The following is an 18,077-nucleotide window of genomic DNA, read 5'->3' as shown; positions in this document are numbered from 1 at the left end:
AAGAAGAAGAAGAAGAAGAAGAAGAAGAAGAAGAAGAGAAGAAGAAGAAGAAGAAGATATCTCAGAGTACTTCCATAGACTTCTTCCAACAATTCTATCATCAATACAACCAAAAACCATAACAAAATAATAGTCACTCATTGTCAACGTTGACGATTTCATCTAAGGTGACAAGTGCTCACTACAAAATTTCTGTGTTAATTATTACACTACCCACTAATACATACATAGACACTAACACATTCATACACAAACAAGCAAAAATACACACACTCACACACTCACTCACTCACACACACACACACACTCATACACACACACGCGCGTCCTTCAACGATAGAGTGCGTAACCGACAATTTCCGTAATTATTGTATTTTCATACATGTACAATTGTTTATCCTGGATCGTCGTTACTGTGGGAAATAACACCATTGCAAAATACTGATGATGATAACAACTAGATTAAAAAGAAAATATCAAACATCGTCATCAATAACGTAATTGTTGGTGCTTAAGCTGAAGTTCTGAATATCGTTGGTGCTTTTGGCGTAAAAATGATACCCAGGTAGCCTGTAGAACGGCGAAAAAAATGTAGTTGAAACAATGTCAGAATTAAAACGCTGCATGCAATAACGACGACAAATCAATGACAAACATAATAGATGTAGCCTCAGCGACCTTTGTATGACTGCCACGTCTGTTGTTACCAAATATTTTCTCAGTTCACTTTTGATTGGGTAAGGGATGAGAAATTTGTTGACAACCATCGCTTCAGACTGTAGGGAACAACTGTGCCCTTTACAATATTATTATGATTTTTGATTGCTAAAGATAAAGAGTTGCTCCCCTTAGTTATTAACTAATTAAGCTGTAACAAAAATCAATTAGCTAATAACTAAGGGGAGCAACTCTTTCCTAGAGTAACTCTATGTATAAGTCCATAACAGTTATGATGGTGTAAGTGAGCATGATTGATGAAAACTTTTCTTTTTTTTTTGACATTTGTTTTTAAAATTTAGATTCTTCTCCATTTCTAATCATATAATTACATGCATCTCTTTTTCATTCAACATTATGCTTCTGATTCATATTTGTTACCATGTCGATTTGATGTATCTTCACAGGGTGTTTGACGGCCAAGTAGTATATTTAACACATACTTAATTATATAATAATAATAATAATAATAATAATAATAATAATAATAATAATAATAATAATAATAATAATAATAATAATAATAATAATAATATCATATATATCGTATTACCTCAGTTGTTAATATAAATTTTGTCTTTATGTAATAGGTAATGTCGCATAGGTGGTCTTGATGTAAATACTCTCACTATTTCTATGAATGATAATTTCCTTTCATTGTCTTTTTTTCTTTAATATTTACAGGTGAAACACTGGCTCTCTTTTTCTTTTGCATCGATAGAGGTAAGTGTAATGAATGACAATTTTTCACTTCTCATATTTTATAACTTTAACTTGAGCATTTATGTGGTACAATATCCGTTAAATGTACTCTAGGCGATTTACAGATTGCAAGCCAACAGCAACACTTTACATGAAGGACGAGACACGATGCATGCTAGGCAAAATTACAATTTTTCCACGACATATTTAACGCCGTCAACAGCCAGATAATCATTTTACACTTCTGAGATAGATAGATAGATAGATAGATAGATAGATAGAGAGAGAGAGAGAGAGAGGGGGAGAGAGAGAGAAGAGAGAGAGAGAGAGAGAGAGAGAGAGAGAGAGAGAGAGAGAGAGAGAGAGAGAGAGAGAGAGAGAGAGAGCTGTTTCTAAGGATTCAACTATGCGCCGCAGAGTGGGTTTCGAATTCTGGACTTTCCGCTCCGATACCATGTGCTTTGGGTGTCGTAAAAAGGTTTATTTTCTTGTTCTATGACTTATCGGATTCTGCTTTTACGTTCTGTTCTATAATACAATTTCGACTACTACTTATTGATCGTTAGTTAACTGGCATAAAGACAATAGGCATAAGGCATACAATAAGAATTCACCATTCATCATTTAGTTTATACGCCTTAATAGTTATAATTACATAAGATGTGTTTTATTTATCAACTGACTTGTCAGTTGATGAAGAGTAAACCATGTTAGACCATTAATTCAGTCTTGCTATTTGTTTAGCAAAGCTATGCCTGTGGATTTAAGTGTATTCTGAAACTCTAGTTACATGTAACTAATATTATGGTTTTATAAAATGTATTACAATAGTATTAACACGATAGACCAGCCTTTAGCAAAAGCTAGAAACGGGCACTTAAATAACGTAAATAGTGTTGAAAGCGCCGTTAAACACATAAAAACAAACTGAACAAATTGAGGGTTGATAATCTTGCTTTATGAAATAACCGAAAGTGTCTGAAGTGTCCAACCCATGACATCCCGAGTCACAGTGCAATGTCGTCAACACTCAGCCACCTTACACCCATACACAATATAATGTGACAGCTAAATTTCACGATTGTTTATCAAAGTTAAATCTGTAAGGATCATGGTATATATTCCGATGTCCATACAATATCAATCACTCGTAAAATGTTTGCTTTATTGAGTAGACACGATTACGGAATAGCAAATCACGAGGGAACATGCCAGGCAGACTGGAATGTCCCTCGTGGTTTTGAGAGGCTCGCTCTTCTAATGACAACGCATTCACTTGGTAGAGACTCGACTCAAAGAAAATATGTTTGTTATACCATAACGTCTTGTCTTCGGAAAGACAGCGATTATTAATGTTAACTAATAATGTGCGGCTATGTGGTCTTGTGGTATGACACTCTCTTTCGTATTGCACGGTCCTAGGTTCGAGCCTCGCTCGGCGCATAGTTGAGTCCTTGGAAAAGGCTCTTTACTCACATTCTCTTACCGTGTTCAAGTGAGTACCTGGCCGTTAACAGCGTTGTCTTTGTCGGAGAAAAATTGTAAGATCGTCTAACTTGGGTCATGTATCGCTCTACATGTTACGTGTTGCTGTTGGTTAAGGACCCTTTGTAAAGCACTTGAGAACGTTTAGTGGATATTGCATTATATAAAAGCTCTCAAGTGTCTTGAGAGGGGCTACATTTCTTGATTTAGGGAAAAAAAAACCAAGATTCTGATAGTGAGGTTATTACACGGGACTTCCGAGTGTAAGTACAATAATTGGATTCAATAGTCTGATGTCACGCCGCCCGGCAACGGCGGCCATCTTGGTTCTAAACAAAGAAAATCATTACTTTTTATTCTTCATGCTGGCTAGAACTTTTCATATGCCTTGTGATCAGAATGTATAAAAGTCAAAACATGATCAAATTTATGGGGATTTTTCCCCCTGGATACGCTTTTATGCTCGCCGGAGAAATATTTCATACGGGCGTCCGCCATTGTTCCTATAGTTTAGAGCCAGTGTTACTAAGTTACCATGCGTCATTAGGAAGGAAGTGACGTTACGACTGTTGAAAAGTATTCATCCACTCGACCATCTCAGTCAAATGCACATTGTGTGTGTGTGTGTGTGTGTGTGTGCGTGTGTGTGTGTGTTTGTGTGTGTGTGAATGAGTGAGTATCTAAATCTTAAAGTAAAGAAAACTATTGAATACATTTTTGATTTTAGGAAATCAAATATTGACCATCTATCAATTGAGATAAATAATGAAACAATGGAAGTGGTGACGGAATATAAGGATCTCGAAATAGACATTGATGACCAGTATTCATTGTAGGTTCATATAGATAGTATGGAGTTAACGTCACTCAGGTCTCTGTTATTGCTATTTGACATCCGCGTTTATGAGTAATTTTCACTAAACGTTCAAGGTTACATATAGTTTGTGTGTTGGTCCGTTTTACTTACGGATGGCAATGTTGTGAGCTTCTGAGCCAAGCGCATACAATCTATAGACATTCTATATTTTTTAAAATCATTCAAAGACTACACTTTTTAAGACAACCAGGTAAATTTGGAGTGAGTAAGAAAGCAATGAAACTGGTTTACAACTGTTTGGTCCAGAGTATCATGATTTTTGGTCTTATTGTTTGATGTGGTTTCCTTGACACAAAAGTAAGAGGCTAAGTATCCAATTAAGAAATTAAGGAGCAGGAAACGGTCTACGGTAAAAAACTGAACACGTGTGCCAGACGAAACAAGAAAGAAAAATACAAGAAAAAACAACATCCCCAAAAATTAGTGAAGAGTATAGGTATTAAGAGGGGGGGGGGGGGGGGGGGGGGCGACACTAAAGGGTCATTTTGTTTATTTGATGAAATATCCTAAACTTCTATGCACAGTCATAATGTATATGTTTGGGAAGGATGATTGCATATAATTTTTTTTCGAAAAAAGTTGCCAGTTGCTATGGAAACGACGCCATATTGGAAGATAAGCAAAAAATCTTAAAAAGTCAAAGGCTTTTTTTGTTTATCAACCCATTGCCATAATGTTTTGGCCAGAGGTAGAAAAAAGGAAAATAAAGAGGCCATAGAAGCCCGATTTTTAATTTTTTTTATTAGAAACTTTAAAAATTAAGTTTAAAGTTATTACTCGATTATTCCCCTTGAAAAAGTTACATAATTTCAAATTACTCATAAATTAAATTTTTTATTCACAAATCCGGCTCTTAGAGAACCTGCGTATTTGTATGACACTCATTTGTAGAAAGTTTGAAGAAGATTGGTTTAAAACTGAGGGAGGAGCAGTTTTGAGAAAAACGCATTTAAAAGTCAAAGTAAACGAGTTTAGGGAAAAACTCTCCTCTCGCTCTCTGATTGGATTGTGACCACATGATATAATTAAGAACAAAGTGATTGGTTGTTGAAGATAGAGGAGAGTTTTTACTTTTCATTGATATGTTTTTGCTTTTACTTACTTATAAAGACTATTTGATATTCTTTCATGAAATCAGTCCACTGAAACTAAAAATGGGCAGGATTTAACCATACTATGGGTCACAAAATACGTTATTTTGAGTTTTAAAAAACTGAAGATGAAGTTCTCATGCAGTTTTTTATGCAGACAAATAGTCACATGACAACATCCCACCGAAATCTAATTTTAGCAAACTGGGTCAAAATTCATCATTTTTAGTGGCCCCCCCCCCCCCCCTTAAAATTGTCTCAACTATCGTGAGCCTCTGTGGTGTAATAGTAGCGTCTGGCTAGTAATTAGAAGGTCTGAGGTTCGATCCCCAGTCGAGGACGACTGACTTTTTGGGATGTTTTTTTTTTCTTATATTTTTATTTCTTGCTTTGTCTGTTACCTTTCATACACACGTGATCAGTTCTTTAGATGGAAATAATGGAAAAATCAGGAAAGGCAGCTTACAATGTCAAAGAAAATATCACAAAATTATTACAATATAGATGATAGCGAACAAGAAACACCCACAATGACAATGAAAGATATCTCAGCTCCTACCATCGGGCACACAATACAAATTCAAATAAACTTATTGGAAGTGTGTATGTAACCAGTTCTTCAGAGGACTAATAATGAATAGGTTACATATTGAATCATGCGGTGGAATAACTATTTTAGTAGAAGGATGTAAAGGCAGATTTTTAAAAAATCACGGGACGTAAAAGAGTGAGGGTGGATGGTCTTTAGAGATGACCGACTATAAAATAAGATATCATCAGTCTTAAACCAGAAGATCAATAAATACACAAGGTATGTATCCAGTCCTCCGGAAGAACGGTTATGCACTTCCAATGAGATTGGAACCAGTTTTTTTTCACCTCCCGCATTTGTTCCCTGTTACAGCAAACAGATACAAAACAACATTCGTACCACAATCTATAGGATTTCGATCTGAGGACTACGGTGATGACCTACCAATGCTATTGACTCCCGCTAAAATGTAGCAATGGAATGTATTATGATATCTCGAGGGTGTGCGAGGCGTGTGAGAGAAAGAGAGAGAGAGAGAGAGAGAGAGAGAGAGAGAGAGAGAGAGAGAGAGAGAGAGAGAAAGAGCGAGAGAAAAGGAAAGAGGGAGAGAGGAATGAAGAGTAAGTGAGTGAAGAGTGAGACACAGAGAGAGGGGAGAGATAGATAGATAGGTAGATAGATAGATAGATAGATAGATAGATAGATAGATAGATAGATAGATAGATAGATAGATAGAGAGAGAGAGAGAGAGAGAGAGAGAGAGAGAGAGAGGGGTGCTGTATATTTGTATCTAATGAGTAAAGCTCTTTATATGAATATGCATAGCTTTGAGACTGATGATTTAAGTATTAAATTGCAACACAACAAGGCACACTGTCCATTGTTGTTATTTAATCTATGTAGGATGTCTGTGTTTACAATGTTCAACCAGTATATTATGATATGTGTGTCAACTTTGTCAATTGGATTCAATAGTCTGATGTCACGCGCCCGGCAACGGCGGCCATCTTGGTTCTAAACAAAGAAAATCATTACTTTTTATTCTTCATGCTGGCTAGAACTTTTCATTCCCTTTTCATATGCCTTGTGATCAGAATGTGTAAAAGTCAATACATTATCAAATTGATGGGGTTTTTTACCTCTGGATACGCGTTTAAGCTCGCCGGGGAAATATTTCATACGGCGTCAGCCATTGTTCCGATAGTTTAGAGCCAGTGTTACTAAGTTATTAGGAAGGAAGTGACAGTACGACTGTTGAAGACTATTACCTCAAGTTTTGTTGCGAGTTAATTCCCTTCCCAACGAGTTGGCAAGGTAACAAAACGAAACCGCGAAATCGTTTAAGTTGACAACTGAAGCAAAGGAAGGAACAATAAAGAAGAAGAAAAAAAAAACAAAAAACAAAAACGATGGCCAATTTTGTTTGGCAATTAATTTTAAAAATTGTCGACACAAGCCTGAATGCAACAATAGTTTTCATAACAGGTTTAATATAATTGATACTGGTTATAATGATTATTATGATAGAGTAAATTCTGACTTCAGTTGTTTTGAGATATCCATGTGGGATCATACAAACTTTATGGTTATACATATGATGGTACAATTGCTATGATTGTGTAACGTTTGTTTTTTGGACTATAATATCATTTTTATGTTCACTCATTTATATGCTTATATCGTATTTATTCAAGCAATGGAAAATGTTGAAAATAAAGATTGATCATTATCATTAATGGCTGTATACCTTTAGATATGAATTTTAAAAGGCAAAGTGATTTTGTAGGCCTTATGATTTTTGATTTAAATATTATTATGGCTCGATTTTATTATCTCCAGCGCTGAAATGACATGAGATCGCCGGAAGCGCCAAAAAAAATCCTATTACTGCTATACACGGATTGAGAGAGAGAGAGAGAGAGAGAGAGAGAGAGAGAGAGAGAGAGAGAGAGAGAGAGAGAGAGAGAGAGAGAGAGAGAGAGAGAGAGAGAAAGAGAAAGAGAGAGAGAAAGAAAGAGAGAGAGAGAAATTTATATATATATATATATATATATATATATATATATCAACGGTTTACTCAATTCTTTTATCTTCTCGTTCCAGCAAGACGAATTTACAATAATATGTAGCATAGAGAGATTGGATACGTTTGTCGTGTAACTCTTTTTAGGCCAGTGTTCATGTGCTGTCGTAATTGTATATACAAAAAGAAACGTGTGCTTCTTTTCATTTATTATTGTCGGAGAGCAGTAATAATGGGAATGTTTGAAGCCACACTTGTCGGATAGTCATTTTTAAAACGCCAAGCAAATCAGAAAAAAAATTCAGATGTATAAATGAATGCGAACTTTACCCGATCATCATATTATTATGGTATGTTTAGATTAGACAATATTATGGAAATACTTAAATAAATATATGAAAATAAAATTCTCCATTTTCATTCAATGATTATATTTAGATAAAATTCTTTATATTCATCCCACCCAAAAAAAGTAAAATGTAAGGGTTTCTCCCAAGGGAATGCTGGAATAACCTTGGCGTTAGCTGCAGTGCAGCGCATATTATTCGTTTTCTTATCTCAGTACTTTTACTATTTGACTACTGAAAGCTTCAGTTTGCTTTGGTTGTTGTAACCATGAAAATTATGCGACATGTAAAATTTTCGTTGTTGAAAATTTTGTTGAAACTTTTTTTCTGAACATGTTATTTTAAGATTAGAATTTAAATTCAGTATTACAATTCCAAATGGGCATGACTATAAAATGAAACTGGGAAAAGGAAATACATTACAGCTATGGTTACACTTCTACTTCATTCTTTCGTTTTCTATTGATTGTGTGACTCAATGACCGCTTTTGTCATCAATGTGAAAATAACACGTGAAAATCACATACGATGAACCAACAATAAATAGAAGAGTTTTTTATCATAACAAACTATAAATGATGAATTTGTAAGATGTTAATATTCGTCAGTCTTCAATCTGCAACCTTCAATGTCTTGTATTTGCAAAAGGCCCCACGGTTATAATATGACCTCAAATGTTTGTTATAATATGACCTGCAAATGTTCAGTTACAGTCCTATAAAAGCAGGGATTAGTCACAGATTACTTAGACGGGCAAGTGCATTCAAATAGGGCAGCGTGGCTCAGCGGTACGGTCAGTGCTTCGTACCCGAAAGATACAAAGTTCGATCACTCGCCGCTGCCCTTTGTGGCTTTGAGCAAGTCGCCTCGCTTTAGCTCAATTTACGGCGTTGCACTGCGGATGACGCCTGCGTTATTCCAGTCATCCCTTGTAGTAGACCCTAGAGACAAATTTCCCCTATGGGATGAATAACGCAACGGGAATTTTATTTTTATTTATTAAAAAAAAACTATTTTGAAATTTTCTAAGCATTCAAAGTCGATTATGTCCGGAGGCAGGACATTCCAGTCATTTATCGTTCGTGGGGAAAAAGCTGTGTGTGTATGTGTCTTGTAAATGTTTGTATGTATTGTGATGTATTGTATTACATACAAGTTAAGTGAATATAAAGTATATGGGTATTTTTCTGCTTCTTCTTATGTTTTTTTCTGGAAGAATTAATCACAATATTAATTTAATTTTTATCACAGGGTTTGCTCATTGATTTTATCACTTATATTTGGTTTAAAGAAGGACATCAGTAAAAATTGAATTTACTTTCTACTCTCGCCTGCTTCAGTATATATCTCACCAGAATGCGAAGGACATGGAGTGCACCTTGTTAACTTCGTTAATAAATCATTGAGATTGAAGACAGTTGATTAACAAATGAAGTGTTTTATTTCTAGACATCTCGTGCCATAACGGTCAGAACAGATAAAAGACAACCGAAAACTTGGGTTGTAGTTTAAGCAGTCTAAATAACAATTCGTAATAGTGGAATTATCTATTCACATTGTCAACATCCCCTTTTGTTTAGATAAAATGGTAATTATTAACAAAACCTTTATTCATGTGATAACATTTCCCAATATTCTGCGTCATGGTGAGAATACAAAATTATAATAATCAAACATGTTAAAATTTCTAGAATTGCTTTCTTCCATTACCATTACATTCAAATTTTAGAAAACGTTTCTAATCTTTCAACTTAACAACAACAACAAAATTATTTACAACCATGAGTCTTTTTGGTGTGCATGACACATGATTAATTATAATCTGTTGACAAATTAAAATAACAATCACTCTTAGTTATTCAAATAAACTGTCTTGGTCTTCTCTTGACCTGGGCCTGGTAATCCGTTCGAAATAGACCCTGGAGTGTAAGTGTTTCTACTGTGCATCTAAACACAGGTCATGATTCTTCTAGTGAGTCTGCGATTTGTGACTAGTGTTAGTATAGGCATGTCTGCAATGTTTGTCTGTTCAGCCGCTAAAACAAAGTTAGCCTAGTGCTACACATTCCTAACAAAGGCCATGATTTCAGATCAGTGATGCATGATCTGTGTATATCGAAGATTGCGTACTTATGTGTATTTTGGATTTGGCTTTATTTTGCGGCCATATCTAGTAACGTAACTGTTTGTCTGCGAGATGTCTGTGCTAATACGAGTATTCTCAGATTGTGCATGGTCTGAGGTTTGCGCTGATGTCGAAACTGGCGTTGACGTCGAAACCGGAGTTGCAGGAGTCTCAGCGTCGTCGCAACATTCGTCGTTGTTGACGTTACGTTGTTCGAAAGGTGTTGTCTTTGGTCGTAAGTGTACCCTATTACGTCGGTATGTACCTCCATTTTCTCCTTCGACGGAGTACGATCGTTGTTTTAATTGGTCTCTGACGATACCGGGATGCCATTTGGTACTCTCTGGGTTTTGATACCATACTGGTTGGTCAGTGTCGAGTTGGGTCATGTCTCGTGTATGTCTGTCGTAATTGTTCTTCACGATTCTATCTCGTTTGTGCGGTGTGTCATATCGTTGTTGAGGTTTGGAGAATTTTGGTATGAGCGTTCGTGGTTCTGTTTGAAACAGCATTTCTGCAGGACTAAGACCATTTTGTCTTGGCGTATTTCTGAGCTCAAGAAGTGCTTCATATTGATCTCCTCCTTCTCTGGTACAGCGCTCCATCATTTGTTTCACAATTTTCACTGCGGACTCTGCTTTCCCATTTGCCTGCTGGTGTCCTGGAGATGATGTCGCATGGTTTATGCCCCATCTCTTTGTGAACTCTTTAAATTCTCTTGACGTGTATTGAGCACCACAATCTGATATTAGTACTTTTGGTGATCCATATCTGCAGAAATTTGCTTTTAGTTTTGCAATCACAGTCTTTGCAGTTAGTGTTGGCAAATAATCTACTTCTATGAAGTTTGAATAGTAGTCGACCAGAACTACGTAGTCACGTCCTTGAATGTGAAAAAGATCTGTTCCTACTTTCTCCCAGCAATGATTTCCTCTTTCATGTTGTTGTAAGGATTCTTTTTGGTTGCTTCTCTTCGATTCTTGACATGCTTCACATGCATCTGCCATTTGCTTTATTTCTGCAGTCATCCCTGGCCAAAATACTGTTCTTCTGGCTCTTCTTAGCATACTCTCAGTAGCCATGTGTGCTGAATGCAGTTTCTCTTTTATTTCATTTCTGAGACTTCTTGGTATAAGAACTCTCTCTCCTTTAACAATTACGCCATCCTCAATGCTGATGGTGTCTCTAAAATCAAAATACGGCCATATCTCAGTTGGCATGCTGTCCTTGTGTATTGACCATCCATTCACAATGACGGGTTTGAGGGCTTGTAGAGACGTGTCTTCCTGTGTTGCTATTTTAATTTTTTTCAGTATCTCATCAGGCAGATATGCTTTTTCCTTTGGTTCTTCGCCGTTCTCTGTTGACGTGCAACTTATTGTTGCTCTTGACAGTGTGTCGGCTATGAGCAGTGATGAACCTTTAGCCCATTTCAACTCGATATCGTACCGATTGCTTCTCATTAGGAGTCTTTGTAATCTCCGTGGCGCCTCGCTCAAAGGTTTTCTGATTATTGTCTCTAGAGGTTTATGATCAGTAATGACGAATATCTTCCTACCATAGGTATATTGGTCAAATCTTTCTAAACCGAAAACGATTGCAAGCATCTCTTTTTCTATCTGTGCCCATCGCTGTTCTGTTTCTGTCAATGTTCTGGAAGCAAACTCAATGGGTTGACCTTCTTGCATCAAAACAGCCCAAGTCCGTCCTTGCTGCTATCTACCTGCAGTTCTAATCCCTTGTTCTCATCATAATATTTCAGGACAGGAGTTTTGCTTATTGCTTCCTTTACTTTCTTAAATGATCTGTTACATTCTTCAGTCCATGAAAAGTTCTGATCTTTCTTTGTCAGTTCTCTTAATGGCCTTAACATGTCTGATAATTTTGTGAGAAATCGGGCTAGGTACTGTACCATTCCAAAAATCGTTTGACATCATGCACGTCTCTTGGTGTAGGCATGTTAACGATCGCTTCAACTTTCTTTTGGTCGGGCTCTATTCCTTTGTCACTAATTCTATGGCCCATGAATGTGACTTCATCTTGTCGTTCTCTTGCCTTCTGGTCATTCAAGCGTATGTTCTTTTGTTGACATCTCTCTTTCAACTTTCCATAGTTGTGATCATGGTTCCTCATCGCATCTTCTTTGGTTTCTCCACAACCGACTACTATGATATCATCTGCTACATTTATGGTTCCATCAAGACCTTCAAGTGCGCTAGACAGGTGCTTTGAGAAGATTTCGCTTGAAACATTCAAACCGAAAGGTAGTCTGGTCCATCTTAATCTACCCATTGGTGTTATCATAGTCGTGAGGAAACTGGATTTTCTATCTAGTTTTATATGCCAGAACGCTTCCTTGACATCGAGTTTTGTGAATACTTTTGCATTCTGAAATTTAGGTAACACGTCATCAAGCGTCAGTAGCTTGTGGTGTTCTCGCATGAGGGCGTCATTTAGTGGTCTGGGATCAATACATATTCTCAAATCTCCATTGGCTTTCTCAACCACTGCCATTTGGTTTACCCACTCTGTCGGCTCGTCAACTGGACAAAGAATACCCCTTTCAATAAGCCTGTTGAGCTCGGATTTTACTTTGTCTTGTAGTGCAAATGGCACTTTTCTGCACGGCAATCTTCTTGGTTGTTTGGTGGTGTCTACCTTAAGTCGGGCTTCACCTAAATCACCTAAATTGTCATTCGCAGTTACATTGGCAACATATTTGTCATCATTGAAAGTTATGAAATTCAGGTCTTGTAGTGTTTTCAATCCTAATAGGCAACTGAATTCATTCTTTACCACCATGAATTTAACCTTGTGGTGTGATTTTGTCTTAGGGTTGATGACATCAAGTGTTGTTTCTCCTTTAGGCACCATTTTGCTTTTGTTCCACATCACTAGTCTCGTTTTCGTTGGAACCACTTGGTCACGTCTGACGTGTTGTTGACAGATAGTGTTCACATCTGCGGCGGTATCAATTTTGAAACGAACTTTGTTGTCATTGATATTCAACACGCATGTCGACTGTTTGGTGTTGCCTGAATTTCCCATTGCCAACAGCCATTTGTCGTCATACTGTTCATCAGAGTCGTCATCTACTTGTACTGCATTGATTTTAGACCTACATTTTGCTTTAAAATGGTTCTTTAACTTGCACCTGGAACAAGATTTTCCCCAAGCTGGACATTTCTTTTTGTCATCAAAGTCATGTTTGAGTCCGCAGTATCTGCACTCATTTGCTGTTCTTTTGTTCTTAAAATTCCCTGTTCCTTGGGCGGCCCCTATTCTATCTATTCTCTGTTGGGAGGATCTTGCCTTTGTCGGTTGCATTTCCTCTATCTGGGAAGCTGTTTGCTCATGGGCCTGGCAGGTTTCAATGGTCTTTTTCAGAGACAATTCTGTATCTTTGAGCAGCTTTTCTTTAAGGTGTTTCGGTGCACAAAATACAATCTTATCTCGGATCATCTTGTCCTTCTCCTCGAAATTGCATTGCTCAGCCTGAGCCTTTAATTCCGTGACGAATTTATCGAAAGGGTGATCGTATGGAATATTCCAAAATCTATATCTTTGGAGTACTTCATTGTTTCTCGGTAGACAGTACTTCTCTAGTTTATTCAGTACAGTATCTGGACTATCCCTATCTTCTCCTTCTAGGAAGTCCATTTGATCAAATACTTCGATCGCATCCGAACCTGCGCAATGGAGTATTATAGCAGCTTGTGCCTTTGTTGACTTTGTCGATGCACCTGATGCTTCGAGGTAGATCTCCATCTGCCTTCTCCATTTTTTGAATTGTTCGGCTATGTTACCGTCATTCAATCTGAGTATATTCGGTAGTCTGAAATTAGCTTCTGCCATAGTAGTTCAGGTCTAAGGGATGCAATCGAGTATAACTTCCACGATATCTCCCTTGCTCTACCAGCCGTCTGCGTCGAACGCGTGATCGTGACAAATCGTGCCACAATCCGACTAGATAGCAATTATCATGTACCTACTTGGATTTAGATAATGTTTTCCGCTGCCACCATGTTAACTTCGTTAATAAATCATTGAGATTGAAGACAGTTGATTAACAAATGAAGTGTTTTATTTCTAGACATCTCGTGCCATAACGGTCAGAACAGATAAAAGACAACCGAAAACTTGGGTTGTAGTTTAAGCAGTCTAAATAACAATTCGTAATAGTGGAATTATCTATTCACATTGTCAACACACCTCTTTGCCTTTTTAAAAGTTTGTCCAAAAAATAATTCAAACAAGAGCATTATTTTGGAAAATAAAATATATGCAATCTTGTTAAAAGGCGTATCAACAACTTAAGCAGCAATTCCGATTGCAGACTCTTGACACGATCTAAAAATGAATGTGCTGATAAAAGCGTTTCTGAGTTGCTCTCGTAGTCAAGGGCAGAAAAACTCATTTGACACATAAATCCGACTGATGACTGAATGTTCGTGCTCTCGTAGCATATTGGTATAATTGCTATAAGTGTTCGTAACTTAAAAGCGGTCGCATGTTTATTAATTTGTTGTGTGGAAGAGAAAATATATCGTCATAGTGTACTTCTAATACGTTTTTCTTGTTACACTTGTAGTTTTAATAAGTATTTATCGTTTATTCAAAACCTGACTCCCAGTGATTCGACTCGTAAGCTCATGCATGATAATTATTTTTAAAAAAATATAACTTCACTGCCCTTTAAAACCTTTAAGTGTTGATATTGATAGCATACATTTCCAGCAAGCTGATCTTGTGCCATGATTGGAAAATCAACAACAAATGCCTAGTTGCAATCGATACACAAGCATTTAAACATCATTAGAATTGACGCCAAACTTACGAAATATTTATTTTCTTGACAAAGATTTTTCAACATCACATGTTGACATTTTAAATTATTTTTTTAAATGGCATACCACTTTTAGAATGCTCTTCTTAGTTTTTGAATTTTCTTAAACAACGACGTGTCTTTACTTTGTTACATGCAACTCATTTTTCATTCTTGATCTATTATTGTGTAGAGAATTTACATACATTATAAGCATGTTTTGTGTTCTGACAATTTCGTATGTGTTAATCTTAAACACATATTTAGTGTTGATTCTCGATTTTTTTACGAACCACTTGTCTTCAAAACCTACATGGTCATTTAAGTGAGCCATATTATCAAAACATTGCATTTTCTTATTTTCATCAAATAGGGGGAAGGTTGTAATTTGTTATAATATGACTTCATAATCAAAATTGGGGTCCCAATAGCCTCACACACAGAAGGATTAAGATCGATTCTGTGTAATGTCAAGATTTTTTCCGACCCCCCCCCCCCCCGCTTCTCACCATTGATTCTTTTCTCAGGTTTGGTATGAAGCTTTCTTTTGACTGCCATTTGGGGGGTGGGGGGGGGGGGGGCGAGAGGAGGTCATCTTAATGGGTTGATTCTCGAAGTGAAAGTTTACTGACCAAAGAAAAAGCAAAACTTGTTTTGTCTGAGTACGGTGATGCCAGGGCAGGCCATATCTGTTGTTCCTGGGGAAAAATACACACGTTTTTCAATTTTTGCCAACTGCTTCTGATAAGATCGTTCAATTAAAATGATAATGACCAGTTTTCTCGTTAAAATTTTAAATCCCTGGTTGTTTTTTGTTTGTTTTTTTTTGTTTTTTTGGTTTTTTTTTCAGAATTATTCTGAATTAATCTGAAAAACAAACGAACAAACAGAGTGAGATATGCCTGTAAACGCTTTCAAAGTAGAAATGTCGTTGTACTAATTACTAAACCGTTATCATTACTTTACAACACTAGAAACAACAATGATGTAAGATTTATCTACTACCTTCTTGACAACCATGGTCTTGTTTTAGTATGTTGGACTAAAATAATAAAAAGCTCCGTTGATCTGCTAAGAGAATTATTGTGGTTGTTCCATGGGTGTTTATAGTTTCATATTATTCAATATGGCACCAGGTAAGACTTTTAAATTTCAATTAGAAACAAAGCATACATACACACACACACAAACACACAAACATACACACACATATACCCGTCTATTATATACATATATATATATATATATATATATATATATATATATATATATATTTATATATATCGAATGCTAGGGGGATATTTTTTCTAGGTTAGCATCTAGACTGTATTGTTAAGATACATTGATATCTAAAGTCGTCACAAAAAGGCACTGGCTTCTCGTAAGTGACGAATAAGCTACATTCTTAATTTCTTTTGAAGAACTATAGAGACGTATTTACACAAGTAGTATGGCTAATTAGGGTATTTTAGTTCTGTGGATCATTTAGTATTTTTTGGCACAAACTAATTAGCAACCCAATTCCGAAGTAGATATCAGAAAGTGGTGGTCTCCATATAGATAATGTGCGCTTGGCTAAGAAATTCACAACATTGCCATCCAGAAGTATAACGGACCAACAGACTAAACTATGTGTAAAAACCGTAAACGTTTATAGTCTGGTTAATACAGTTTAGTGAGAATTACTCATAAAGATGGATGGCAAAAACAGTAGCAAAGGCCAGAGTGACGTCATCTTCGTTCTATCAATTGGTTTAATGTAACATGATCTCTGGTTTCATCTTTCCAAATTCCACATATCAATTTAATGTCACGCACACGTACACAAAATCACACATTTAGGACGTGCAAAGTATGATTTCGCTGCTGTCTATCTGTGTTTTTTTTTTTAAAAAAAGTAATGTATTATAATGTTTCTATTGTTTTTGTTGTTGGCTGACGAAGGGATTTGAACCTGAAACATTCGCTATTTGGCATTTTTTTATTTTTTTCTTTGTTTTGTTTCTTACTTTTTACACTCCACTTCTATAATTGTATTGTATTTTATCAAAGAGCAGCAGAAATCAGTCTGATTTCAAACCACCTGCTGAAGAGTAGTCTGTTGACTTTACTGTATAGTGGTGGTAGGTCAGCTAATGTATTAACAGCTGTCAAAGATTACGAACAATCTGTTAATATCTCACTGGCATTATGCGTAAACAGCTTGCTTATTAAGAATAAACGCCACACAAAGGTAGGAGTATATACACTATTTCATCATTAATGCTGTTTAGTTGTTTTGTAGGTAAATGGAGAAAACACGGTAACTAAGCAGGGATTAGCCTAAACTCGTGTCATCGTTGTACTTGTGTGATGCCTCCCAGTGTTCTCAAGTCACGCCTCCCTCATATTGTTTTAATTGTGATTGTGATATTAGATAGATAGAAATTATATATACACATCGAAGAATACTCAATTTTGAATAAATAACGCGATTTATGCTGAAAAACGGTCTACTAGATTTGATAACATGCCATCTCTTATATAGTTATATATAGGAGTTATATAGGAGTTATAGCGCTATATAAGTTTTCAGCATTATTATTATTATTATTATTTATCTCTCTCTCTCTCTCTCTCTCTCTCTCTCTCTCTCTCTCTCTCTCTCTTGTCTGTCTTCCGCCTGCCTCTATATATCTATCTATCTATCTAATCTACCTCTATATCTATATATCTACATCTGTAAACATTTGAAAGATAATTAAGATTGTTTGACTTCTACAACGTTGTTTCGAGCGTTGCTCTCATCAGGAAGTGGAAGTGAAAGTAGATTGTTGTGTTTTTCGTATTTTTCTAGATTCGTTTTTATGGAGGTTCGTAATTACATAAAAGGTGTTTGTTTCTATGTCTGCTTGGGTCTGTTAATTCGTTTCTTCTGTTGAGTGTTGCCATGTTCGGTTTTGTAATGATGCAGAATTTTTCTTCCAAGCAGAAGTTGCAAATCCTAGAAGAGGGGGAGTACGACTGTGCTCTGGAGACGGATTTCCATGTGATGCTGTGTTTGTTTTTTTCTTTGAGGTTCCAAATGTGTTCGCTTGGTGTAGTATAATGTCGTTTGTGTATGTTTCTGAAGGAAGATTTATGCAGGTTGTATCTGGTTTTGAATGAACACTCGGTGAGGTAATGTATGTTTCTTGTTTTGGTGTGTCTGGTCGTGTAACTGTGGCTTGATAAATAACGTTTTGAGTCAGGCAATTGCCGTTTAGTGGGCATGTTGCTTGGGTCCTACAGTTGCATTTTGTCTCTAGGTTGTTGCTGGGCTGAGCTGGCTGTGATAGTTTTCGTTTATTGTTGGAGGAAATACTGTTTTGTAA

At 36.4% G+C, this 18,077-nt stretch overlaps 1 protein-coding gene across 4 annotated transcripts in view; it reads left to right on the top strand.

Annotated features, from left to right (window-relative positions):
• LOC144958488 (uncharacterized) overlaps nt 1–18,077 on the top strand; it is a 115,927-nt gene that overhangs the window by 61,988 nt on the left and 35,862 nt on the right. For 3 of the 4 annotated variants that reach the window (XM_078890485.1, XM_078890476.1, XM_078890501.1), the window contains one exon: nt 1,402–1,440. The gene's annotated coding sequence lies outside the window, so the exon portion shown is untranslated. Of the gene's footprint in view, nt 1–1,401; nt 1,441–14,318; nt 14,544–18,077 lie in introns of those variants that run through there. The other variant, XM_078890512.1, reaches the window with a different exon arrangement.

The sequence above is a fragment of the Berghia stephanieae genome, chromosome 1, assembly GCF_034508935.2.
Source record: "Berghia stephanieae isolate SIO BIC M18660-M18661 chromosome 1, UCSD_Bste_1.3, whole genome shotgun sequence".
NCBI classification, from domain to species: domain Eukaryota; kingdom Metazoa; phylum Mollusca; class Gastropoda; order Nudibranchia; family Aeolidiidae; genus Berghia; species Berghia stephanieae.
This window is presented reverse-complemented; position numbering and strand designations above follow the sequence as displayed.